This window comes from Impatiens glandulifera, chromosome 1 (assembly GCF_907164915.1).
Source record: "Impatiens glandulifera chromosome 1, dImpGla2.1, whole genome shotgun sequence".
In the NCBI taxonomy this organism is placed as follows: Eukaryota; Viridiplantae; Streptophyta; class Magnoliopsida; order Ericales; family Balsaminaceae; genus Impatiens; species Impatiens glandulifera.
This window is the reverse complement of record NC_061862.1, coordinates 78,044,178-78,071,473: the sequence shown is the minus strand read 5'-3', so window position 1 is coordinate 78,071,473 and position 27,296 is coordinate 78,044,178. Positions and strand designations below refer to the sequence as shown.

The following is a 27,296-nucleotide window of genomic DNA, read 5'->3' as shown; positions in this document are numbered from 1 at the left end:
ATGTGTTTATAAATTCAAATCACTCATATTTTTTTTTTTGAATGGACAGTAAAAACAAAGGTTGACTAAAGCACTAGAAATTTGTTGCTTTTATTTATTTTCTTTTATTTTTTATTTTTATTTTTTCTCTTTAAACATTTTACAAGAATGGAAAATTCTTTTTAGTCAGCTATAAAGATTATACAAGCCGTAATTATAAAGTGGCCTATTAGGTCCGGTTTGATGTGAGTTATATGGATTACTTTTAAATAACTTTATACTATGTCAATTAATAACATAGTTAATAGTTTATGTTATTAATTAAATATAAGCATTTTTTTTTTATTATATATTCAGATCTATACAGAAACTAATTTAAAATAATATTTTAATAACGTTAATTAAAGTTAACAATAATTATGAATTATATATAATTAAGAATATATAAGTAATAATAATAAAAAAAATCAAATTAGGCACTCGTTTTAATCAATAGACGCTACTACTATTAATAGCTCATAACTAAATGCGCCTAACAACAATAATCTTCATGACTATCTAAATACCAAACTAAATATAATCAAAATATTAAGTTTCAATCCAATACTAAAAACATAATAATTAATTTTAAATTACTTTATTTGTATAATATACCAGCAATTAAAAGTGAGGTTATTTTATGAGATATACCCATAATTAAATATGTAACTTCATTTATACATAATTTCAAATATCATTAAACTAGCATTACACAGCTTATATATAATACTAAATAAATAGATAATTTCATTAAATTAATAGTTATTTGTAAATTAAATTATTATTATTATTTTTTTTTATAAATTTGGGATGATATTAAAAAAAAAATTGTTTCTATGCACATGTGAATCATTTAAATTAAATGATCAAAATATTCTTAATATTTAATATTAGTAATAGTTCAATTTGAGGCTTTAACTTAGATTATTTTCATTAAATGAAATTCAAATATCAAATTATATTATTTATCATAATTTTAATCTCTTAAAATTTTATCTCAAAATAACAAAATGATCTCCTTATTTATATATATATATATATATATATATATATATATATATATATATATATATATATATATATATATATATATATATATATATATATATATATAAAATTAATTTATCATGTTTGGTAAATGTAATTAAATTTACATATATTTTGGATGTATTTTATTTATTTATATGAACTTGTTTTTTAGAAGTCTACTCATTCAAGTTAGTTTTAATGGTTAAAAAATAAATAATTTATATTTAATATTTATTTTTCTTACCATTTTAGAATGACATAATTTTGTGTACTTATTTGTCCATTTATTTTTTAAATACAATATTTGTTCGAGATCTATACTATTTAAATTATCGAATGAGGTTTGTGACTTAAGAAATGTGTAACGTGTTAGTTAGTTTGAGATAAAACTTCAATTGAAATTGTGATATTTTGAGTAATAAAATTCAAAGTTCCGAACCCTATATTATAAAAACAAATCAAATTCAACTATAAAAATTAATTTGATTTGTTATCCGAGAAAGAAACAATTGGAAATTTAGAAAATAAATTTTGGTATCCTGTAGAGGCTATAATCCAAGTCAGTCCTATTAAAACACCTTATCTTGAGATTAATGTTCTTGAATCACCAGTTTTCATTCATCATGTGTCTGATGAGGATTCAGTGGATTCTGAATGATATTATGATGTCAATGAGAATATGTTAGGATCTAGGTCGTTGCTGGAGGACCGGGGTTGGGCCGGTTTAGCGGGTCTCACTCAAAGGGTGGTGATTAATCCGGTTAGAGATTAACACCGGGGTTTCAATACTACACAAACTGTCACAAACCCTTGAACTAAGTTCAAGCGCGGAAGAGGTTTGTTTCAGGTTGAAGCAGCACACTTGTATGATAGGCGGAACCGGTTTCGGATGATGAAGGTTTGAAGATTGATGGGTCGGTTTTTGTAACCTGGTGATCCGGTTTGGATAGAGTTAAGTAGGTTAGAGCGGTGTAGGTAAGTTAGTACAAGTCGGTTAGAAAATGGAACCGACAGAAAGTAGATAACAAGACAAATTTTATGGATGTTCGGAGATAAAACTCCTACGTCACCCCTTCCTCTCGAAACCGCGAGAAGGATATTCACTAAAGAATACAAATACAATTCGATCGAGACTTATTTCCTGCTCGATAATGCCCTTACAATTTACACCGAAATTGTAAAATACACACTTCAACTTCAGCACTTAGGCTTTCTCTTAGAGATAGAATACAATCTTATCACTTGTGAATTAAATGCTCGTTGTATCACTTATGTCTTGTTGTGTGTCCCTTGTTGTGCCGCATTTACTCTTCTTCAACTGCTCCTTTTATAGGTGAAATATGCCAACGGTCATATTTCACTTCCTTGAATCTGATTGGCTGAGCAGAGGTTCAGTGATTCAGTGATTCATACCCTACGGTCATCTTTTCAGATTTGACGGTCAATCTCACAGACTTGGCAGTCTGTTCTTCCGGTGTGTAAGACAAACCTGTTAGGTTTGTCTTTTACTCAATGTGGTGACTGTCTGTTAAACAGTTGTCTGTACTTGGAAGATCTCTATTCTGACTTATCCCGAAGTGGAAAGATCCTATAGGAGTGTCTTCTGCAGCCTGCAGACTTTCCTCAGACTTGTATGGATATGGAAGTGTTTAGTCTGTTCCTTTGGTATCATCTTCAACAGATACCCGAATTGTCTTCTTATATTGGTCGGTCATTTGACTTAACCGAATGGCTTCCAGTGTGATTGGTTTAACCGGACAGCTTTCGGTTATTCCTTTGCCTTGTGGCTGATCGGCTGTCTGGTGTTTCCGGTTTTTAGTTTTGGCCGATCCTTTCTTTGTGCGGTCATGTTCCGAATGTCCTGGTCGGTTTAATAGCTTGACCGGTTAGTCTTCTTATCCGGTTCATTTGTTTGACCGGTCCGGTTCCTTGTTCCTGCATGAAAGGTTTATGTTCAGTTTTGTGAACCGGTCTAATTTTATCTAACAGAATATATAAATAGAATTTTTAACACATAATATGATGATGGATGAAAACAAATCTCCCATGAAGAAGATTCTTGAATTAGAGATTAAAGTGTGGCCCAATGTGCGTGAGATTCCACCCCTCCCATATACTTTCCACCAAAGTTCTTCTTCATCGAAAAACTACCAACATTGTCAGTTGAAGAAGCTAAATAATCTACCATAGGGTTATATGCAAGTAGGAAAGTGTGTCTCGAAGCCAATAAATGGTTATCCCGACTAGATTTTATCAATGATTGAAAAATTATTGTTTGGAACGTTTATGGATTAAATGATGATGTGAAGAGATGTATCATTAAATCACTGATGGGAACCCTTGGTTGTGACATATACCGTTTTGGTGAGACAAAAATTCGGAAGATGGATCAGCAGATCGTTAGGGATTTATATAATTGAAGGTTGTGCGGTTGGAAGGCTCTTGATTCAATATGAGTGTCGAATAGAATTCTTGTTGCATGGAATGAAAATATGTATTAGAAAATGGATGTTAATTTTGGTAGATATTCGGTTAAAGCTCAATTAAGAAATCGGGAGTATAATTTCCGACGAGTAATTTCTATGGTCTATGGATTAGTTCTTACACAATTTAAAACTAAGTTCTTTAATGAGATGAAGAGCGTGGCTAGTCTATGGGACTTACCAATTATTTTTGCGGGCGACATGAATGAAGTGAGATTTCTTTCTAAAAGAAAAGGGGTCAATAGATATAATAGCATAATGCAGGAGTTTTTAAAGATAATTGAAGAACTTGAACTTATCGATTTGCCTTTAGAAGGTGGTCAATTCACTTTTAGGAGAAGTAATGAAAATGAGGGTCACGCTCATTATCATATTGACAGATTTTTAATTAGTGAATCAATCTTTCGATGATTTTTTAATATATATTTCAAAAGGTCATTCCATGGTATTGTTCAGATCACCGATCGATCTTGATAGAACGCCGAAAGATGGAGAGAGCATGTCGACCATTTAGATTCGAAAATAAATGGTTGATCAAAGAGAACTTTATACCGCGTGTGCATTCATGGTGGGTGAATTAATCATCGGTTTGTTCTCCATCGAGTAATCTCTTTGTAAATTTAAGGAATCTACGTAAGCTTATCAAAAGTTGGTTTGTGGGAGATCGTGCTTTATTTTTTATTAAAATAAATGACTTTTGTAATTAAATTAATGTCACTGAAGAGAATGAGGAGATTCATGAACTCTTTGCTGAGGATGTTAGTTCTTAGATTCACATTGTTAGCAATTTACTCGATATGTAGAAACTGAGGCACGCCAGCGAAGTAGAGCTACATTGTTAAGTGTCGGAGATAGAAACACCAAATTTTTCCATGAAATCTTTAACAAGCAAACAAAAATAATGTGATAAATTTATCTCGATCGAGGGGAAAGTTTATGATAGTGAACCTGAAATCTCTATGAGTATTATGAAATTCTATTAGGGTGTGTTTGGTAACCCTAGAATTGGCATTGGAATTGGAGGGTCCAATTCCAATTTTTATGTTTGTTAGACACTTTAATATTAATAATTATAATTGGAATTAGAATTCCAATGGAATTCAATATAGTAGTGTAATTTGATAGTTCTCAATTCCAATCTTTTTAGGTTGGAATTGTAATTCCAAATTAACAAGTTTTCACGTTTTTGACAGGTTTAACACGTTTTTCACACATTAAATATGTTTAACACATTTTAACACGTTTTAACATGTTTAACACGTTTTTTACACGTTTAACACATTTTCACACTTTCAATACGTTTTTCACGTCCTTGACACGTGTAACACATTTTTGACACGTTTAACACGATTTTCATGTTTTTAACACGTTTAACACATTTTTCACATTTTGGCACATTTTGTACGTTTTGGCACGTTTAAATTTTTTTTTCACATATTTAGCACGTTTAACACGTTTTTGACACATTTAACACGTTTTCACGTTTTTGACACATTTAACACGTTTATCATGTTTTTGGCACGTTTAACACGTTTTGACACGTTTAACACGCTTTTTTTTACTTTTTTGACACATTTACCACATTTTGACACGTTTAACATGTTTTTCACGTTTTGGCATGTTTTGACACGTTTAACAAATTTTTCACATATTTGGCACATTTAACACGTTTTTGACACGTTTAACACGTTTTCACGTTTTCGACACATCAAACATGTTTTTAACACATTAAACACGTTTATCATGTTATTGGCACGTTTACCATGTTTTTGACACGTTTACCACATTTTTGACACGTTTAACACATTTTTCATGTTTAACAAGTTTTTCACATCTTTGGCACATTTAACAAGTTTTTCACATCTTTGGCACATTTAACATGTTTTCATATTTTTAACCCGTTTAAAACGTTTTTAACACATTAAATACGTTTAACACGTTGTTGACACATTTCACATGTTTTTTTACGTTTTTGAAATGTTTGATACATTTTTCTTACATTTAACACGTTTTTGACATGTTCAACACGTTTAACACATTTTTACGTTTTGACACATTTAACAAGTTTTTCACTTATTTGACACGTTTAACACATTTTTGATACGTTTAACATGTTTTTACGTTTTTGACACGTTGAACACATTTTTAATACATTAAACATGTTTATCATGTTTTTGGCACGTTAAACATGTTTTTGGCATGTTTAACACATTTTTCACGTTTTGGCACGTTTAACACGTTTTGGTATGTTTAACACATTTTTGGCACGTTTAACACGTTTGATAAATGTTGGCATATTTACTACATTTTGACATTTTTAATAAGTTTTGACCCGTTTAACACACTTGTGACATGTTAAATATGCCAAAATGTGTTAAACATGTCAAAAACGTGAAAAATGTGTTAACATGCCAAAAATATGTTAAACTTGTTAAAATGTGTTAAACATACCAAATAATGTTAAACATGTTAAAAACATGTTAAACGTGTCAAAAATATGTAATACGTGCCAAAAACGTGTGAAAAATATGTTAGACGTGTTAAACATGTCAAAAACGTGTTAAACGTGCCAAAAATGTGAAAAACGTGTTAAATCTATCAAAATGTGTCAAAACATGTTAAAGATATTAAAAATATCAAAAACGTGTTAAATGTGCTAAAAATGTGAAAAACGTGTTAAACATGCCAAAACGTGTTAAACGTGTCCAAAAGTATAAAACGTGTGAAAAAATGTTAAACATGCCAAAAACGTGTTTAACTTATCAAAGCGTGTGAAAAACGTGCCAAAAACATGAAAAACATGTTAGATTTGTCAAAACGTGTGAAAAACATGTTAAACGTATTAAAAATGTCAAAACGCGTTAAATGTGCCAAAAACGTGTTAAATGTGCCAAAAACGTGAAAAACGTGTGAAAATGTGTTAAATGTGAAAAACGTGTTAAACATGTCAAAACGTGTTAAACATGATAAAAACGTGTTTAATGTGCCAAAAAAATGAAAAACATGTTAAACGTGTTAAACATTTCAAAAACGTGCCAAAAACGTGAAAAACGTGTTAAACTTGTCAAAACATGTGAAAAACATGTTAAACGTTTTAAAAATATCAAAAACGTGTTAAACATACCAAAAACGTGAAAAATATGTTAAACATGTGAAAATGTGTTTTTAGTGTGAAAATGTGTTAAACATATCAAAAACGTGTTTTAACGTGTCAAAAACGTGTTAAACGTGTTAAACATGTCAAAAACGTGTTAAATGTGTTAAACATGTCAAAAACGTGTTAAATGTGTTAAACATGTCAAAAACGTATTAAACGTGCCAAAAACGTGAAAATATATTTAAGATGTTAACATTTTGAACCGATATTTTATTTTACAAACATAAAAATTGGAATTGAATTACAATTCTATCATTTTCCCAAACATAGAAATTAAAATTGAATTAAAATTCTATAATTTTTCCAAACATATGAATTGAATTGTAATTAAATGTCAATTCTCATGGAATTGGAATTAGAATTTCAATGCCAATTTCAATGCCAATCCCCCCTCATCAAACATACCCTAAGGTTTGTTTAAGGAGCCATTTAAGGTCATGCATAAATTGAATGGTATAATTTTTGATTCAATTAGTGCAACGCAAAAAGATATGGTGGAGGCTCGTTTTACGTTGGAGGAGGTTGAGGAGGCCATTAAGGGGTGTGGAAGTGATAAAACACCAAGAATGGATTAGTTGGATTAGATTTTGTCTCCCGACGGTTAAGTTTTCTATCATTGTTAATGGAAGTTCTCAAGGATTTTGGAGAGCTCTAGAGGGATCAAACATAGTGATCCACTCTTTCATTTTTATTCGTCATTGTTATAGAAGCTCTCTAAAAAATGATGCTTTCGTAGAAAACTCGAGACTCATCCGAGGAGTGAGTTGTGGGTCAAGAAGATATCATTTCATTATATCACATTTACTTTTCGCTAATGACACGCTCTGCATGGTTCATGCTACTTATAGGAATTTTAAACACTTTCGAGATATTTTATGGTTATTCGGTGCATATTTTGGTTTTCAAGTTAATCTTAATAAATTATGCATCTTTTTTTTTCAAATATTGTTTCGAATAGAAAAAAGGATAAAGTTTGCAAATGTGTTGGGATTCAGAATTGGTGATCTTTCATCAACATATATTGGTATGCCATTAGGGCTAAATTGCGATCCAAGATCTCTTAGGACCCGATTATCACCAAAATGTAATGTAAATTGTCTAGATGAAAAAGTGAAATAATCTCGAAAGGGGGTCGGCTAATTCTCATTAAGAGTGTATTATTATCTATGCCCACATATATGATGTCGTTATTCATTCTCTATAAGAGTGGGGCGGTGAAAATGGAGATAATAATGTGTAAATTTTTATGCGTATCTTCTAACTCGTCTTTTTTTCATCTAGTTAGTTGGGATAAGGTTAAATGTTTTAAGAATTAAGGAGGTCTAAATATTTGAGATCTTATTTTTTAATAAAGCTTCTTCTATCAAAATAGTGTAGTAGATTTGCAATGGATCCGAATAGTCTTTGGGCATCGATAATTAGATGTAAGTATGATAATAATTGGTCTGGTTTGTTCACCAAAATGTCTAATTATCCAGCAGGGTGTAGCGTTTGGAGGGAAATTTATTCTATGTGGAAAAGTTTTCAGGAACAGTCTAGATTCATTGTGGGGGATGATTCTTTGATTAGATTTTTTGGGACGATATTTGATATAGTGTCAAAATGATAATAATTAAGAACATGTTTGATCCTTGGTCTAGTGGTTTCGCTATCCGAATTAGATATAAAAGGAGATTAAATATTATGAAGACTTCATCCCATAATAGAGTTTCACTTTTGGTAGGATGCAAACAAGTGTCACCGTCTGAACAAGACATTATGTGTTGGCAAGATATTGATAGTTTTCATGTAGGGCATTGTTACAAGTAGTTCGCTAAGATGATTCCATATAAGTTTTATTGGAAAAAACTTTGGGAGTCAAAGATTTCATCCAAGATCTCGTCATTTGAATCTAGCGTTATTCATGGTAGAATTCTAACTGATGATATGTGCATAAAAAAAAGTTTTATTATGGCTAGTGGTTGTCGTATGTGTCAAAAAGAGGTTGAACCGGTAAATCACTTAATTTTTTTTGTCGAGCGGTGAATAATATTTGAAGTCTTTTGTGAAATATTAATGATATTCACTAGGTGATACCCGAATCTTTAGGTAGTTGCTGAGAAGTTTAGATTGATGCGCCTGATATGACAACCTTCATATTTGGGTTTCCATCCAAATTATATTTTAGTGGACTATCTAGTTATAAAGAAATCGTCGAAATTTCAATAATCGTAGGCGTCCGATGCGTATAATTCATAATATTATTATTATAATTCTTTCTGAGATTCGTTTAGGAAAACTTGTAGAGTCTGTCGGAGAGGTAATCGTTCTCCTTCAGAATTTACAAGTTTAATAACTTTTTAAGTATTGTTTTTTTTTATTTTTTATTTGTTATCTTTTCGTCATACTTTGTCGTTACGTTTAAACGATTTTTTTCATTTTTAATATAAATGGACCTTTTTAAAAAATAATTATTTTAATTAGATCATAAATGAATTAATAAAATAACTAATAAATTTATTTTTACTAAAAAAGAATTAATTATTATTATTATTAAGTCAAATAAAAAGTTACATATAAAAAAAATCAATTTATAAAATAAAAAATTAAATTAAATTTTAAATAATATAAAGAGAGGTGATAGGAGAGAGAATTTAATGAGATAAAACGAGAATGAATGACTCTGTATCATTTCTTGTTAAAAAAAAAAAGAAAAAAGTGTGAAAAAACAAAAAAAATATTTAATTTTTTCAGTTAATCATTAAATCATTCACTTTTCCAATTATTTCCCTATTAATAAATTAACAATTATTAAAATTTTAATAAAGATTTTCAAACTCACTAACTTTTTTAATTTGATTTTTAAATATAATTTTTTTTTTTAAAATTTAGAAGAACTAACATTATACTCGAGTTATGCCCTCCTATATTCAAAACGCAATAATAATAATAATAATAATAATAATAATAATAATAATAATAATAAATAATGAAGTAAAGTAATTCAAACAAATATATTAAAAAAAAATTCTAACCCAGCAAAATAAAAGATCAAACAAGCTTTTATGGTATATTTGGCACTTATTATTTTGACGTGACATCACGTGTTAATTGACGTGTCTTTAAATTTGATATTATTATTATTATTGATTAAAAAAAAAAAGATAATAATTGTGATAACCACTGACTGGCTGCTGCGGATACTATAATGTAGGCAATATAAACTTTGGGCATTGTAATTTTACGTCGTTGGAAGTGGGTAAAGAAGAACCGGTCAGTTTCTGTCTGCCCACCATAAATGGTCACTTTGTCCATTCTCAAATTACGAATTTAACCCTAAGGTCTTGTTTGGTTAGACATCACCCAATTATTTGAACCAATAAAAACTTCATCATTATCAATTGCGCATGCAATCAATCATATTTCTTCTTCTTCTTTTTTTTTAATCTCTCAACATCATCATTTTACCAATTTCGCCTCTACTCACCAAATCCAACATTAGTAATTATTTTTTGTAGCCATGCCTATCTATTTATAGTTTAGCCTTTCTTTAGACCTTGTTTCATATTTGTAGTAGATAGGTTACTTCAAAATATTAATAATAATAATAATGTTTCTTATTTATGTCTAGTTTTATACACAACTATTATAAGTTGTAATAAAAACATTAAAGAATATAATAAGATCAATAAATAAAGGTACCTAGAAGCCTTATTAGTTTGGTGTATTCAAATAGTCGGATTATTTATAAAATAATAATTTGTGATAATTTTATGAATATAATAATTTTTGAGGGGTAAAAATGACCTATATTAATAATAAAATAAAAAATAATTTGATTTAAAATATATTTTAATATTTTTAATAATAAATCAAATGATGTGATATAAGAAGGAGAAATAATATGATATTTTTGAGTTATGATTATTTAATTAATCCTTACAATAAAAGCTTGGTCCAACAAATAAATTTGATTAAATATATTTTTAAATAATGACAATTTTTTAAACCTCAATTCAAACAACAAGACCTTAAAATTTTAGTTTTGATAACCTTAAATTAAACCAGATTAAATAATTCAATTTAACAAACAAAGTTTAAATAATAAATTTATTTAATAAAAAAACTTATTAATAAAAAAAATAGTTTATTTAGATTATGATTTTTTTTTTAATTTTTGTCTAAAAGACTTATTTAATAATAATAATAAATAAATAAATAAAAGTTATTAAAGTTTTTAATTGATTTAATTATTAAAATATTTTTTCACTTAAAGTGGAAATTTAATAAAAATAAAGTAATATTATTTTAATATATTAATAAATAGAATAATAATTTAATTATTATAAGAATAGTGATATCAAAGAAAGAAACTATATAAAATTAAAAAAACCCAGATTAAACAAACTCTAATGTAATATAAAATAACTTAAAATAGAATAATTTTAGGTTTGTTTGTTTGTTGTTGGTTATTTGGTGATTTTTATTGGGTTTAAAAAAAAAAGAATTATTATAAATAAATAATTAAATATATACAGGGGAGAGGTGATAGTAGCCGTAGCATTGATGAAAGAGCGTAAAATCTGCTGTTAGTTGGAACACGCGCCTCTCGTGTAGTCAATCATCACCTTTCTCTTCAACAATCATTAAATATGGAAAACATGAATTCAAGGCCTTGTTTGATCTTACCTTTTTTCTTTCTTTCTAAATTTAAGATATTAGGTTATTTCAGATTTTTTTTTTTTAATTCTATTTTAAAGTCTTGTTTGGTAAATGTTATTTAAATAATCCATTATTCTTTCATTTTTCTCTACGTTAACCAAATCAATTAATTTATCAACTAAAATATCTTATATTTATTCATTAAATTTTAATTCAACTTTTTATTACCTTATACTAAATCAAATTATTTATCAACTCAATACCTTATATTTATTTATTGTAAAAATTAATATAAATGAATGATTTAAGTATAATATGTTATAAAATATTTTGTTTTAATATTTTAATTAATTATTAGAGTTTAATGTAAAAAACTATCAATTTAATATGTAGTTCAAATGATAGTGATACGATCTTATGTTCCAAATATCTTTTACTGTCTCGAGGCAAAAGAGTCATTTTCCATCTCCATCTCGGAGGAACATGGAAATTTAGGAACATACAATCTTGGGTGATTTGTTCAATTTTTATTAAGAAGGTTCTTTTAATTATCACAAAAATAATTACTAATATTGATGAATTTTGTCATGTTATATTCATTTTTATCCGGATAATTTATAGCAAATTATATAGTAATAATATATTTTTGGATGAGTTTTCAATTTATATCAATTAAAGTTATAAATAAAATGACTTTTATGTTTTAAGAGAAAATTTCATGTTCAAAAGCCTGACAATTTCTCTAACGTTTTTTTTTTTTATTCATATGGATTAATTAAATGGAGTAGCATGTCGGCAGGTCATATTATAGTTGGGCTTTTCTTGGACATATATTACGGGCCAAAACCCATTTAAATTTAAAATCTTACTGTCCAATTTGATTTTGGACATTGTAAATGGCTAGTTCCTTACTTTCGGATATTAGTTATTTAAATATTTAGGTCTTTATTTGGTTTAAAATTATGAAAATTAAGTTATTAGAAATACATAAAAATATATTTTGATAAATTAATTAATTTGATTGATAAAAAGATATCTAAAAAAAATAGCTATGTCATTTAAAAATTATTCAAATAACTGAAAAATATTTAATAAATTCGTACTACTCAATTAATCGGTGAAGATGATTGCACTTCTTCTCTGGAAGTTCCATAATTGTTGAAAGTGACAATGACCATAAATAATTTGGTGGGATGAAGTTAGATTAATAGTGGATGTGGAGTTGGAAAAGACTAATAAAAAATTTAAAAATTGGAAAGCTAAGGTTAGTTTGATTCGGCTTATACTCCACCATCTTATTTGAAGGTAGGTTTGATTGAATTAAGCTTAATTAATAGTTAATTTAGGTAGGTTTGATTCAACTTATATACGTCTAGTTTATTTTTTTTTATTTTTTATATTTATAATATTATTTAATAATATATATATATATATATATTAATTTCATTTTAAATATTAATAAATTAATTAAATTTAAAAAATAATATATTTTAAAATAAATTATATGAATATATTAATTTTTATAAATTTTTATTAATATATAATTTTAAATATATTTAGTATCAATATGATATAAAATATACTTATAAATATATTAAATATTAGTATGTTCTTATTTAAAAATTATAAGGAACATTTGTCTGGTTTGATATTATTTCGTCTGTTTAAATTGTAAATCTAAAAAAAATAATGTATTTTAAAATATTAGCTTATATAAATTAATATATATTTGAATAAAATCTTAAAAAGAAAAAAATAATTTAATGAAGAAAGGTGGATATATATATATATTTAAATGTTTTATTATTATAATTTTATATAAATATGAATATATAAGATATTAGAAAGAAATAAAATAAATGAGAAATAATTATTTGAAATGAAGTTCTTGGACATTTAAGGGTTGATTTTGATTTTTTGGGATTTTATTAAAAAAAAAAACTGTTTTTATTTTGTTTAATAATAATAATAAAAAATAGGTTATTTGAGTTTTTAATTTATAAATTTATTAAGATATTTTATTTAAAATTTAAAAAAGTTAGAATAACATAATAAAATTAGTAATTTGACAGATATAATTTAAAACAACATTAAACAAACCATAGTGAAAAAATATTCATATATACAACTAAAAATAAAATAATCACAAACGAATAGGTAGGGGGTATTGAATCTTCCTCCTTTCTGCTTTGGTACCTTAAACTTAAATCTTTCTATTTCTATTGACGTGTAAAAGTGCCATATTATTATCTTAGACTTATAGTGTTTTTATTATATAAGTCTCAATTTTGATTTAAAATATATAGAGCTCAAATTGTTGACCTACTAAACGTCTGTCTATTTTGTTTCTTTTATTTCACGTGAAATTTGTATTTTTAAATTAGGCGACAAATATTTGAGACGAAGTTCTTGACATTTATTAGAACTTAAACTATATGTAAACAAAACTTAAATAGAATCATAGCAATTTCCTTAATGATGTCTAATTCCAGATTTATGCAGATAACAATGACAATGTTTTTATCCCATCTCTTCTATCTCATAACCATTCTTCAATAAAATCACAGAAGGATTGACTCAATATGGTTTTGTCGGCAAGGAGAGAAGATGAAAAATAACACACTTTTTTTGATAAAAATCAAAGCTCAAAAAATTCGAAAAACCTTCAAAATTTCGGACCCCAACTGGTAATTTAGCCATTAATTAAGAAAAATATAAACATATTACTTTATCTGGCCAAAAAAATGTAAAAGAGAAAACCTTAGAACTTGGATTTGTAGGGTTTTACCTTTTAAAGAAGATGCCATTTCAGAAATTCTTGACGGCTCAAGAAGACTCAAGCCGAAGAGGTTTTCGACCAGCAATTGACGCGCCTCAGTTAAAACCTCACTAGCTGCGTCATTGCCCCAAGCGCAAAGATGCCTTACTACTTCTCACTATCTCTCCTTTTATATTCGCTTCCACTTACCTCATTCTTCCAACTTTTCGATGTGGGATAAAGTAGATGATTTGATTTTACTAGTTAGTCGGGATTTAGGACTTAAAGTCAAAATCAAACTTATACGGTCTTCCTTTCTTTTTTATTTCAAAAATTCTATAGGGTCTTATTCGTCTAATTTTAAATATTCACATATTTTTGTGGCAAGTTATTTAATATATAACCTAGATTGAAATTACTGTATTTGATTAATTATGCTAAAATCATTGTGATCACTTTATAAAATGTGAAAATACAAATTTAATTCAACTCATAAAATTATCGTACGATGCACACAGATAAAAATATAAATAAATAAAATAATAATAATATGTATTCCATTTTCACGAATAATATATAAAAATAAAAATTAGAACACTCTCATTTTACATTTTATTCATTACGGTAAAACAATTTATTTTCTCATATCTCATCACGTATTTTTTTCGAATAAACTTCTTATCTCGTAACCTTACACTTTCACTTTGGTCAATCAAGTATTTGATTTATATTTTTTAACATTTAACATTGTGACTTTACACTTTGGTCAATCAAATATTTGATTCATATTTTTTAACCATTTTCAATAATAATAATATGTATTCCATGTTTTTGCGAATAATATATTAAAATAAAAAGTAGAACACTCTCATTCCACATTATATTCACTACGGTCAAAACAATTTATCTTGTCACATATCTCATCACATATTTTTCCGAATAAACTTCTTAACTCGTGACCGTACACTTTCATTTTGGTAAATCAAATATTTGATTTATATTTTTATATTATTTAGTATCTAACCTAACACTTTGGTCAATCAAATTTTTGATTCATATTTTTTAATCATTTTCAATTGATAATATCACACTTGGTTAAATGATTGTACTTATTTTGTTAGGTTGCAAGTTTGAATTATACATATATCATTTTTAATTTTATTTTTAACAATTTGAAGTTTATGAGCGGATCAACCCACAATCCGACCCAAATATTCATTTACTCTCTCATATATAGCTAATTAACTACAGCTTTCGACCCGGTAATCAGGACACTTTAAAAATTAAATATCATTATATATATAGATAAGTTAGTTAAAAAGTTAAACTTATATTGTTAAAATGTCCCACGTTCATCAAATTTGGTGTTGACTTTAAAATATAAAGTCTTATCGGCCTAGTTGGTTAAAGAGTTGTATTTGTTTTGTTAGTTTGCAATTTCGAAATATACATATATTATTTTTAATGTAATTTTTAGCCGTTTGAAAGTTATGAACGGGTCAACCCATAATCCGACCCAAATATCCATTTACTCTCACATATATATTCAAATTAACCACAACCTTTGACCCTACAATCAAGACATTTTAAAAATTAATCATCGTTATATATATTGTCAATTAGAGGCTTTTTACTAAACGTTCATCTATTTCGTTTATTTTATTTCACGTAACATTTGTTTTTTCAAATTAGGCGACAAATATTTGAAATGAAGTTCTTGTACATTTATAAGAACAAATCAGAGCAATTTGCTCAATATTGTCAAATTCCAGATCTATGCATATGACAATGTTTTCATCCCATCTCTTCTATCTCATAACCATTCTTTAATAAAATCACAGAATAAAGAAGAGGAGATAAAACCTTTAATACAAATCAAAGCTCAAAAATTCGAAAAAACGTCCAATAGTTCAAGCCTCAATTGGTTATTGAGCCATTAATTAAAAAAATATAAATATCTTATTTTGTCTCACAAAAAAAATGTAAAAGATAAAACCCTCAAGCAAAACTAAAGCCAAAGAGGGGATTTGGAAATAGTTTTCAACCAGCAATTGACGCGCCTCGGTTAGAACCTCACTAGCTGCGTCATTGCCCCAAGCGCAAAGATGCCTTACTACTTCCCACTATCTCTCCTTTTATACCCGCTTCCACTTTCCCCACTCTTTAACTTGCCAATGTGGGATAAAGTATATGATTTTATTTTACCAGTTGGTCGGGATTAATGACATCAAGTCAAAATAAAATTTATACCGTCTGATTATTCCAAAAATTATATTAGGTCTCATTCGTCTGATTTTTAGTATTCTCATATTACTGTGGCAAGTTATTTAACATGTAACCTATGTTGAAACCCATGTTGAAATTACTATATTTAATTATGCTACAATCATTGTGATCTCTTTATAAAATGTGAAAATACAAGTTAAATTCAACTAGGAACATTCTCGTGCGATGCACATAAATAAAAATATAAATAAATATAATAATAATAATATGTATTCCATATTTTTGCGAATAATATATTAAAATAAAAAGTAGAACACTCTCATTCCACATTATATTCACTACGGTCAAAACAATTTATCTTGTCACATATCTCATCACATATTTTTCCGAATAAACTTCTTAACTCGTGATCGTACACTTTCATTTTGGTAAATCAAATATTTGATTTATATTTTTATATTATTTAGTATTCTAACCTAACACTTTGGTCAATCAAATTTTTGATTCATATTTTTTAATCATTTTCAATTGATAATATCACACTTGGTTAAATGATTAAACTTATTTTGTTAGGTTGCAAGTTTGAATTATACATATATCATTTTTAATTTTATTTTTAACAATTTGAAGTTTATGAGCGGATCAACCCACAATCCGACCCAAATATTCATTTACTCTCTCATATATAGCTAATTAACTACAGCTTTCGACCCGGTAATCAGGACACTTTAAAAATTAAATATCATTATATATATAGATAAGTTAGTTAAAAAGTTAAACTTATATTGTTAAAATGTCCCACGTTCATCAAATTTAGTGTTGACTTTAAAATGTAAAGTCTTATTAGCATAGTTGGTTAAAAGATTATACTTATTTTGTTAGGTTGTAAGTTCGAAATATATATATAGCATTTTAAATTTTATTTTAAATCATTTGAAATTTTAAGGTCGGGTCAACCCACAATCCGACCAAATTATCCATTTACTCTCACATATATATTCAAATTGACTACAACTTTCGACTTGGTAATCCGTACACTTTGAAAATTAAGCATCATTATATATATGTAGAGCTCAAACTGTCAATCATAGACTTTTTACTAAACGTCCGTCTATTTAAATTATTATATTTCATGTGGATTTTTTTTTTAAATCAGGCGACAATTATTTGAAATGAAAGATCTTGGACAGTTATCAAAACTTAAATTATATGCAAACATAGCTTAAATAGAATCCGAACGATTTGCTCAATGATGCCAATTCCAGATATATGCAGACGACAATGTTTTTATCCCATCTCTTTAATCCCATAACCATTCTTTAATAAAATCATAGAAGAATTGACTCAATATGATTTCGTCGGCAAGAAGAGGATAAGAAACATAACCCACTTTGATACAAATCAAAGCACAAAAAAATCGAAAAAACATCCAAAAGTTCGAAGCCCAATTGGTAAATGAGACATTAATTAAGAAAAATATAAACATCTTATTTTATTTGACCTATAAAATGTAAAAGAGAAAACCTTAGATTTTGGATTTGTAGGGTTTTACTTCTTAAAGAAGATGCCCTTTCAGAAATTCTCAATGACTCAAGCAGAACTAAAGCCAAAAAAGGGGTTTGGAAATAGTTTTCAACCAGCAATTGACGCGCCTCGGTTAAAACCTCACTAGCTGCGTCATTGCCCCAAGCGCAAAGATGCCTTACTACTTCTCACTATCTGTTCTTTTATATTCGCTTCCACTTTCCTCACTCTTTAACTTTCCAATGTGGGATAAAGTAGATGATTTGATTATACTAGTTGGTCGGGATTGAGGACATCAAGTCAAAATCAAACTTATATGGTCTTCCTTTCCTTCTTATTCCAAAAATTATATTAGGTCTCATTCTCTGATTTTTAGTATTCACATATTACTGTGGCAAGTTATTTAACATGTAACCTATGTTCAAACCTATGTTGAAATTACTATATTTAATTATGCTACAATCATTTTGATCTCTTTATAAAATGTGAAAATACAAGTTTAATTCAACTAGGAACATTCTCGTGCGATGCACATAAATAAAAAATATAAATAAATAAAATAATAATAATATGTATTCCATGTTTTAACGAATAATATATTAAAATAAAAAAGTAGAACACTCTCATTCCACATTTTTTATTCACTACGGTAAAAAAATTTATCTTCTCACTTATCTCATTATATATTTTTCCGAATAAACTTCTTAACTCGTGACCGTACACTTTCATTTTGGTAAATCAAATATTTGATTTATATTTTTATATTATTTAGTATTCTAACCTAACACTTTGGTCAATCAAATTTTTGATTCATATTTTTTAATCATTTTCAATTGATAATATCACACTTGGTTAAATGATTGTACTTATTTTGTTAGGTTGCAAGTTTGAATTATACATATATCATTTTTAATTTTATTTTTAACAATTTGAAGTTTATGAGCGGATTAACCCACAATCCGACCCAAATATTCATTTACTCTCTCATATATAGCTAATTAACTACAGCTTTCGACCCGGTAATCAGGACATTTTAAAAATTAAATATCATTATATATATATATAGATAAGTTAGTTGAAAACTTAAACTTATATTGTTAAAATGTCCCACGTTCATCAAATTTAGTGTTGACTTTAAAATGTAAAGTCTTATTAGCATAGTTGGTTAAAAGATTATACTTATTTTGTTAGGTTGTAAGTTCGAAACATATATATAGCATTTTAAATTTTATTTTAAATCGTTTGAAATTTTAAGGTCGGGTAAACCCACAATCCGACCCAATTATCCATTTACTCTCACATATATATTCAAATTAACCACAACTTTCGACTCGGTAATCCGTACACTTTGAAAATTAAGCATCATTATATATATGTAGAGCTCAAACTGTTGATCATAGACTTTTTACTAAACGTCTGTCTATTTAAATTATTATATTTCACGTGGATTTTTTTTCAAATCAGGCGACACTTATTTGAAATGAAAGATCTTGGACATTTGTTAGAACTTAAACTATATGCAAACATAGCTTAAATAGAATCCGAACGATTTGCTCAATGATGTCAATTCTAGATATATATGCATACGACAATGTTTTTATCACATCTCTTCTATCCCATAACCATTCTTTAATAAAATCACAAAAGAATTGACTCAATATGATTTCGTCGGCAAGAAGAGGATAAGAAACATAACCCACTTTGATACAAATCAAAGCACAAAAAAATCGAAAAAACATCCAAAAGTTCGAAGCCCAATTGGTAAATGAGACATTAATTAAGAAAAATATAAACATCTTATTTTATTTGACCTATAAAATGTAAAAGAGAAAACCTTAGATTTTGGATTTGTAGGGTTTTACTTCTTAAAGAAGATGCCCTTTCAGAAATTCTCAATGGCTCAAGCAGAACTAAAGCCAAAGAGGGGGTTTGGAAATAGTTTTCAACCAGCAATTGACGCGCCTCGGTTAGAACCTCACTAGCTGCGTCATTGCCCCAAGCGCAAAGATGCCTTACTATTTCTTACTATCTCTCCTTTTATATTAGCTTCCACTTTCCCCACTCTTTAACTTTACAATGTGGGATAAAGTAGATGATTTGATTATACTAGTTGGTCGGGATTGAGGACGTCAAGTCAAAATCAAACTTATATGGTATTCCTTTCTTTCTTATTCTAAAAATTATATTGGGTCTCATTCGTCTGATTTTTAGTATTCACATATTATTGTGGCAAGTTATTTAATATGTAACCTATTTTGAAACATATTTTGAAATTACTATATTTAATTATGCTACAATCATTGTGATCTCTTTATAAAATGTGAAAATACAAGTTTAATTCAACTAGGGACATTCTCGTGCGATGCACATAAATAAAAATATAAATAAATAAAATAATAATAATATGTATTCTATATTTTCACGAATAATATATTAAAATAAAAAAGTAGAACACTCTCATTCCACATTTTATTTAACTACGATAAAATAATTTATCTTCTCACATATCTCATCATATATTTTTTCCGAATAAACTTCTCAACTCGTGACCGTACACTTTCATTTTGGTCAATCAAATATTTGATTTTTATTTTTATATTATTTAGTATTGTAACCTAACACTTTGGTCAATCAAAATTTTGATTCATATTTTTTAATCATTTTCAATTGATAATATCACACTTGGTTAAATGATTGTACTTATTTTGTTAGGTTGCAAGTTTGAAATATACATATAGCACTTTTAATTTTATTTTTAACAATTTGGAGTTTATGAGTGGATCAACCCACAATCCGACCCAAATATTCATTTAATCTCTCATATATAACTAATTAACTACAACTTTCGACCCGGTAATCAGGATACTTTAAAAATTAAACATCATTATATATATAGATAAGTTAGTTAAAAAGTTAAACTTATTTTGTTAAAATGTTCCACGTTCATCAAATTTAGTATTGACTTTAAAATGTAAAATCTTATTAGCATAGTTGGTTAAAATATTATACTTGTTTTGTTAGGTTGTATGTTCGAAACATACATATAGCATTTTGAATTTTATTTTAAACCGTTTGAAATTTTAAGGTCGGGTCAATCTACAATTCGACCCAATTATCCATTTACTCTCAAATATATATTCAAATTAACCACAAATTTCGACTCGGTAATCCGTACACTTTGAAAATTAAGCATCATTATATATATATGTAGAGCTCAAACTGTCGATCATAGACTTTTTACTAAACGTCTGTCTATTTAAATTATTATATTTCATGTGGATTTTTTTCAAATCAGGCGACACTTATTTGAAATGAAAGATCTTGGACATTTATTAGAACTTAAACTATATGCAAACATAGCTTAAATAGAATCCGCGTGATTTGCTCAATGATGCCAATTCCAGATATATACAGATGACAATGTTTTTATCCCATCTCTTCTATCCCATAACCATTCTTCAATAAAATCACAGAAGAATTGACTCAATATGGTTTCGTCGGTAAGAAGAGGATATAAACATAACCCACTTTGATACAAATCAAAGCTCAAAAAAATTGAAAAAACATCCAAAAGTTCGAAGCCCAATTGGTAAATGAGACATTAATTAAGAAAAATATAAACATCTTATTTTATTTGACCTATAAAATGTAAAAGAGAAAACCTTAGATTTTGGATTTGTAGGGTTTTACTTCTTAAAGAAGATGCCCTTTCAGAAATTCTCAATGGCTCAAGCAGAACTAAAGCCAAAGAGGGGGTTTGGAAATAGTTTTCAACCAGCAATTGACGCGCCTCGGTTAGAACCTCACTAGCTGCGTCATTGCCCCAAGCGCAAAGATGCCTTACTATTTCTTACTATCTCTCCTTTTATATTCGCTTCCACTTTCCCCACTCTTTAACTTTACAATGTGGGATAAAGTAGATGATTTGATTATACTAGTTGGTCGGGATTGAGGACGTCAAGTCAAAATCAAACTTATACGGTATTCCTTTCCTTCTTATTCTAAAAGTTATATTGGGTCTCATTCGTCTGATTTTTAGTATTCACATATTATTGTGGCAAGTTATTTAATATGTAACCTATTTTGAAACATATTTTGAAATTTCTATATTTAATTATGCTACAATCATTGTGATCTCTTTATAAAATGTGAAAATACAAGTTTAATTCAACTAGGGACATTCTCGTGCGATGCACATAAATAAAAATATAAATAAATAAAATAATAATAATATGTATTCTATATTTTCACGAATAATATATTAAAATAAAAAAGTAGAACACTCTCATTCCACATTTTATTTAACTACGATAAAATAATTTATCTTCTCACATATCTCATCATATTTTTTTCCGAATAAACTTCTCAACTCTTGACCGTACACTTTCATTTTGGTCAATCAAATATTTGATTTTTATTTTTATATTATTTACTATTGTAACCTAACACTTTGGTCAATCAAATTTTTGATTCATATTTTTTAATCATTTTCAATTGATAATATCACACTTGGTTAAATGATCGTACTTATTTTGTTAGGTTGCAAGTTTGAAATATACATATAGCACTTTTAATTTTATTTTTAACAATTTGGAGTTTATGAGTGGATCAACCCACAATCCGACCCAAATATTTATTTAATCTGTCATATATAACTAATTAACTACAACTTTCGACCCGATAATCAGGATACTTTAAAAATTAAACATCATTATATATATAGATAAGTTAGTTAAAAAGTTAAACTTATTTTGTTAAAATGTTCCACGTTCATCAAATTTAGTATTGACTTTAAAATGTAAAGTCTTATTAGCATAGTTGGTTAAAAGATTATACTTGTTTTGTTAGATTGTAAGTTCGAAACATACATATAGCATTTTGAATTTTATTTTAAATCGTTTGAAATTTTAAGGTCGGGTCAACCCACAATCCGACCCAATTATCCATTTACTTTCACATATATATTCAAATTAACCACAATTTTCAACTCGGTAATCCGTACACTTTGAAAATTAAGCATCATTATATATATGTAGAGCTCAAACTGTCGATCATAGACTTTTTACTAAACGTCCGTCTATTTAAATTATTATATTTCATGTGATTTTTTTTCCTTCAAATCAGGCGACAATTTTTTGAAATGAAAGATCTTGGACATTTATTAGAACTTAAACTATATGCAAACATAGCTTAAATAGAATCCGAGCGATTTGCTCAATGATGCCAATTCCAGATATATGTAGATGACAATGTTTTTATCCCATCTCTTCTATCCCATAACCATTCTTCAATAAATCACAGAAGAATTGACTCAATATGGTTTCGTCGATAAGAAGAGGATAGGAAACATAACCCACTTTGATACAAATCAAAGCTAAAAAAAATCGAAAAAATATCCAAAAGTTATCGGGTTTTACTTTTCAAAAATTCTCGACGGCTCAAGCAGAACTAAAGCCGAAGAGGGGGTTTGGAAATAGTTTTCAACCACCAATGGACTCGCCTCGGTTAGAACCTCACTAGATGCGTCATTTCCCCAAGCGCAAAGATGCCTTTCTACTTCCCACGATCTCTCATTTTTTATCCGCTTCCACTTTTCCCACTCTTTAACTTTCTAATGTGGAATAAAGTAGATGATTTGATTTTACTAGTTGGTTAGGATTGAGGACATCAAATCAAAATCAAACTTATACGATCTTCCTTTCCTTCTTATTCCAAAAATTCTATTGGTCTCATTCGTTTGATTTTTAATATTCACAAATTTTTGTGACAAGTTATTTAATATGTAACCTAGATTGAAATTACTATATTTAATTACGCTACAATCATTGTGATATCCTTATAAAATGTGAATATACAAGTTTATTTCAACTACAAAGATTCTCGTTCAATGTATATGAATAAAATTATAAATAAAATAATAATAATAATAATAATATGTTTTCCATGTTTTCACGAATAATATATTTAAATTAGAAAATAGAACACTCTCATTCTACATTTTATTCATTTCGGTAAAATAATTTAATTTCTCACATATCTCATTACATATTTTTTCCCCCAAATGTTTGTAAATAGTTTAGTTCAGATAAATGTCCAAGATCTTTCATTTCAAATAATTTCACTTAATTTTAAAAAAAATGTCACGTGAAATAAAATAAATAAATTAGACATATATTTAGTAAATATCTTATTTTATTTGAACCAAAAATGTAAAAGAGAAAACCTTAGATCTTAGATTTATAGGATTTTACCTCTTAAAGAATATGCCCTTTCAGAAATTCTCAACGGCTCAAGCAGAACTAAAGCCAAAGAGGGGTTTGGAAATAGTTTTCAACCAGAAATTGACGCGCCTTAGTTAGAACCTCACTAGCTGCGTCATTGCCCCAAGCGCAAAGATGCCTTACTACTTCCCACTATCTCTCCTTTTATATTCGCTTCCACTTTTCTTACTCTTCTAACTTTCCGATGTGGGAAAAAGTAGATATTTTTTACAAGTTTGTTGGGATTGAGGACATCAAGTCAAAATCAAACTTATACGGTCTTCTTTTCCTTCTTATTCCAAAAATTATATTGGGTCTCATTCGCCTAATTTTTAATATTCACATATTATTGTGGCAAGTTATTTAATATATATCCTAGATTGAAATTGATATATTTAATTATGCTACAATCATTGTGATTGCTTTATAAAATGTAAAAATACAAGTTTAATTCAACTAAGAAGATTCTCGTGCGATGCACACTGATAAAAATATAAATAAAATAATAATAATAATAATAATATGTATTCCATGTTTTCACAAATAATATATTAAAATAGAAATAGAATACTCTAATTCCACATTATTCATTTCGGTAAAATAATTTATCTTCTCACATATATCTCATCACATATTTTTTTCGAATGAACCTCTCATCTTGTGACTTTACTCTTTCAATTCGGTCAATCAAATATTTTATTTAAGCTTTTTAACATTTAATATTATGACCTTACACTTTGGTCAATCAAATATTTGATTCATATTTTTTAACCACTTTCAATTGATAATATCACACTTGGTTAAAGGGTTGTACTTGTTTTGTTAGGTTGAAAATTCAATAATACATATAACATTTTGAATTTTATTTTTAATAGTTTGATGTTTATGGGCGGGTCAAACCACAATCCTACTCAAGTATTCATTACTCTCACATATATATCAAAATTAACCACAATTCTTGACCCGACAATCCAGACACTTAGAAAATTAAGCATCATTATATATATATATATATATATATACATTAGTTAGTTAAAAAGTTAAACATATATTGTTAAAATGTCCACGTTCATAAAATTTGGTGTTGAATTTGATAGGATCGATTTTATCAATAAAGACGGGGGTCTGGCGATTGATGAAGGCTTATGAAAAATGGTTTGAAAGAAATCTTGTTAGGTATTTAATTCACTTTCTATTCTACGCAAACCATTGTAAACACTTGAAACAAAATCAAGTGCGGAAATGTTTACTTAGGTTTGAAGCTTAGGAACAAGAATGAGAAGATGACAAAAAGTAACAACATATTAGTTTCTTTATGGATGTTCGGAGCAAACTCTCCTACGTCACCCCTTCTTCCAACCACCGGAAGGATTTACTATAATATGTTTTAAATCAAATACAGTTTGCACAAATAGCTCACTGTTGAATAGAATAGACTCTGTTCAACTTACAATATGATGAATAATATCACTCAGCTAAAACGATGCTTTTGATTCTAACTCTCTCTTGATTAACACACAGTAAAACAAGAAAGCAGCTATCATTTTAAATATTCAAAGGCTAGATTTCTCAGTAATTCGGAGATTCTTCTTAGAATGAGAATGAGAAATCCAGAGATCGAGAGCCGAGAGATTGTCCGTTGTCCTTTAAATTCTTTAAGTAATGAACGGGTACCAACTGTCGAATCTTCATAATGACACGTGACGAGCTTCTATTGGAACGTCTCCATAGTACAAAACAGTCTCTGAATACAAGGATCGTGGCCGTACACAACAGGTAGTGCGCCGAATATTCTTCAGAAATGTACTTGCAAAACAAGTAATGTGAAGGATATTCGCTTACATGGCATTGGTTGATTGGTTGCAGCTGGCTGTCGTAATGATCTTCACTAGAAAGTGGAGCAAGAGTAGCGTACAACTACATCACGTGGGTAGGCGGGTGCTAGTTTCAAGCAACTGCTTAAGCATGACATTAGATGTATTTCAATTAGACGACCTCGTCTAATAAAATCAGACATCCCCGTCTAATAACAGAATCCATTAGACAACCTGGTCTAATGGGATTAGACTTCACGTCTAATTACAATCACTTCAGACTAATCTGAAGGAGTTAGAGTGCACGTCTAACTTTCACATTCCATTAGACTGCACGTCTAACTCCACGAGTTAGACTGCACGTCTAATTACGGTTCCACTTCAGACTAGCCTGAAAGAGTTAGACTACACGTCTAACTCTTTCCATTAAACTGTACGTCTAATTACGAATCCCTTCAGACTAATCTGAAGGAGTTAGACTACACGTCTAACCTTCACTAGTTAGACTACACGTCTAATTCTTTCCATTAGACTGCACGTCTAATTACGAATCCATTCAGACTAATCTGAAGGAGTTAGACTACACGTCTAACTTTCTCCTTTTATTAGACTGCACGTCTAACTCCACGAGTTAGACTGCACGTCTAATATACACTTTTCATTAGACTGCACGTCTAACTCCACGAGTTCGACTGCACGTCTAATTACACTAGTTAGACTGCACGTCTAACACCGCTTAATTAGACTACACATCTAACTCCGCTAGTTAGACTGCACGTCTAACTTTCTCTGATTAGACAGCATGTCTAACTCCGCTTAGTTAGACTGCACGTCTAACTCTCTCCAATTAGACTACACGTCTAACTCCGTGCATCTAAAGCCAAATTGGTTTAATGAACCTCATTAGAACCAAGTCTAATAAAGCCTGATTTTGATACCCCTACATCAAAATCAATTAGACTCATGGATAATCCATTCATCATCAAAATTACGATAGTCAAACTTATTTCAACACTTAGTCAAAATTATTTGACCCAACAATTTCCCCATTTTTGATGATGAGATTGAAATCCTGCATAGACAACAGATTAGCTTATCCATCATATAAATGTAAAGAAATCCCTGTTTACATATAAACTTTTTCAAACACACAGCATTTAGAATATAAAATTCATAAGCACATAAATAGGAGTGTTTTCAGGAGAAACACACAAAACATTCTTTCAAAAATAACCGAAATAGGTTCAAAACACAACAACATCAAAAGATCTTCCAAAAACTTCATATTAAATGAAAATCAAGTCTATTCTAATCTTCTTCTTCTTCTTAATCGTTTTCTGGAAAGGATAGTCTTCAACCTAAGAAGTCTCTAAGACTGCGGTTAGA

The 27,296-nt window shown here is 28.3% G+C and overlaps 5 non-coding genes and 2 pseudogenes across 5 annotated transcripts; all 7 read right to left on the bottom strand.

Moving 5' to 3' along the window:
• Positions 1-14,123: 14,123 nt before the first annotated feature.
• LOC124922827 lies at positions 14,124-14,248 on the bottom strand (annotated as a pseudogene).
• Positions 14,249-16,021: 1,773 nt separating this feature from the next.
• On the bottom strand, positions 16,022-16,193 carry LOC124922825 (annotated as a pseudogene).
• Positions 16,194-17,871: 1,678 nt separating this feature from the next.
• On the bottom strand, positions 17,872-18,011 carry LOC124922822. The gene has a single exon (XR_007097877.1). It is a non-coding gene; the product is annotated as a U4 spliceosomal RNA (small nuclear RNA).
• Positions 18,012-19,705: 1,694 nt separating this feature from the next.
• LOC124922821 lies at positions 19,706-19,845 on the bottom strand. The gene has a single exon (XR_007097876.1). It is a non-coding gene; the product is annotated as a U4 spliceosomal RNA (small nuclear RNA).
• Positions 19,846-21,533: 1,688 nt separating this feature from the next.
• Positions 21,534-21,673, bottom strand: LOC124922820. Its single transcript, XR_007097875.1, has one exon. It is a non-coding gene; the product is annotated as a U4 spliceosomal RNA (small nuclear RNA).
• A 1,565-nt stretch (positions 21,674-23,238) lies between these two features.
• On the bottom strand, positions 23,239-23,383 carry LOC124922824. The gene has a single exon (XR_007097879.1). It is a non-coding gene; the product is annotated as a U4 spliceosomal RNA (small nuclear RNA).
• Positions 23,384-24,094: 711 nt separating this feature from the next.
• Positions 24,095-24,233, bottom strand: LOC124922823. The gene has a single exon (XR_007097878.1). It is a non-coding gene; the product is annotated as a U4 spliceosomal RNA (small nuclear RNA).
• Positions 24,234-27,296: the final 3,063 nt, after the last annotated feature.